Below are 2,354 nucleotides of genomic sequence, written 5' to 3' on the forward strand. Positions count from 1 at the left end.
TTGGTAGAGTAGATATATAAAATGAAAGACTGGTAGCACTTTACTAACTGTAGAATTTATTCACATAAGCTTTTTCGCCAGCAGTCTATGCTGGCTTCACCAGGTGCAGACTGATGCAGCATTCATTGCTGGCGAAAAGCTTGTGTGAATAAATACTATAGTTATTCAATAGAGTGCTACCATATTACATTAACAAAACAAATTTACGTTGTTTGGTAGTTCTTACCGGAGGTATGAGACTCTACCATTATTCTACCGCCCAAAAATATTTGGTGTTCTTGTTCTGCGCGGTCGTCGTGTTCCTGTTGGTACCCATGGTAGTCTTGTACCATCTGGTGGCGGTGGTGTTCCTGTTCTTACTGGTGGCCATAGTGTTCTATCTGGTGGTCGTCGTGTTGGTGGTTCAGTTACAGGGTCAGGTTCTGGTGTTCTGAAGCAGGCCTGGCTAGGCCTCGCATAAAGTATCACCATAACGGTGATAAAGACTCCCAGTATAAATTTCTTCATGATTCAGTCTTCGTGACAGTTGGCAATGATTACAAATTCTATCTCAACGCCTTTAAATACTTTGGAACTAAAAAATGTACTTTATCCACCAACAATAAAAGTGCACTGTAGCTTTGGCATGCATGCATGCATGTAATCCAAGTAATGTTATACAAACGAACATTGTCATTAGCAAAAGGATACAAATAACGTTTATGACCTATTTGCATTTGTGGACTCATCGGGACATGTTAAAACTCGTCAATTCCAACAATAAGATTATTAGACAAAAGATGATTCGCCACAAAGTACAACATTAAACATTGGCGGTTCCTGGAATTCGAAATATAGGGGGTCAGAAGGACAATTTTACAGCAAGACCACCTCAGCCCAACGTTAAATGTCTATGGCACTTCTAAATGGTCGGAATGGCACTGTCAGACTCTAAAATTGAATGTAATTTTCCTTTATTTTTCAGTAATTTTAATTTGGTAAAATTTAGGGCGACTCATTGTTGATATTCCACCAAAAAGATTAAGATGCTACCACAAGAAACGACATTAATCAGTGTCAGATTTTGGAATTCGAAAGTCAATTTTACAGAGTTGCCGATCCACCTCACCCCCCCCCCCCCCCCCCCCCCCCCCCACGCTTTTTTTACTGTTTATGGCACTTCTTGATGGCGGGAATGCCACTGTTAGACTCAAAATTGAATGTAATTTTCTTTTCCCCATTAATTTTTAATTTTGTAAAATTTAGGGCCCTCCTGGGTCGGCCTAAGTCAAAGGCATTTTAATTCTGATATGGCACTTAATGATTAGTTGTTAATTTATCACAGTGTTGTATAAGGCAAGAAAAATAATGGAATCATGAAAAATTGGTTTAAAATCTAGCGCACCCAAATATTTTTCGCGGATCCACTTGGATTGGCATACCCCCAATTACTTTTCGCAGACTGATTTAGTAGAAAGGTTTACGGAGAATGAAGTGTAATGGAAAAAAAAAAGAAGCAGTCACCAATTCCAAGTTAAGTTTGTGTCTACGACGGTCTAAACGCTATAACTCAGGCATCCTGGAGGTTATTTAATGGGTTGATGCAACTAAAAGCCAAAACAAGGACTCAATAAAAACAAACTGAGTAAAGTACAAAACAACAAAAGTTTACAAAGAATGTTTTTAAATGAAAAAACCCACATTACCACAATCGAGTTAAGCTTGTTTCTAAACGAATGTAATACACCATAACAAGGGAAGGGAATAATGTTACAAACACTTTTTACAAATCTACATCCTTGAGGTAGATTTAATGGGTTGATGCAACTAAAAGCCAAAACAAAGTAAAAAACAAAACAACAAAAGTTTACGAAGAATGATTTTCAAAAAACCCCCATATTACCATGTTCCAAGTAAAGCTTAAGTTTAAAGGTTGTTTACTGTTTAGGAATCAATAAATGCCACAACAATAATAGTCTTGTCAATTTATGGAATGCTGTTTATACTATTCCTACGGTACTTAAACTCAGTAGGTACGTTCACTTAAGCTATCGTGATAAACTTATCATGATCTATTCATCATGATAACTTTAGCATGTTAGAGAAAACCGTTCATATAGAAATCATCATCATGATATATTTATGCTAATGCGTGCAGTGTTGCATGAAAACTACCAGAAGCACAACCAATGAGGTTGGGACCTGTTTAATAAACTGAAGGCTGATTGGTTGAATTCAATCTCATGAATTAATTTATCACGTTAACCAAGGTTAATCATGATGAATCAACATGCTCCACTAGATCACAATAAGAATTCTGGAATGAACTTAAAGGCAGTAGATGTAAACAAAATGTTGATTCGATTCTAATACCT

This window comes from Anneissia japonica, unplaced genomic scaffold (assembly GCF_011630105.1).
Source record: "Anneissia japonica isolate Jap-2015-1 unplaced genomic scaffold, ASM1163010v1 scaffold288126_len377047_cov203, whole genome shotgun sequence".
Taxonomy (NCBI): Eukaryota; Metazoa; Echinodermata; class Crinoidea; order Comatulida; family Comatulidae; genus Anneissia; species Anneissia japonica.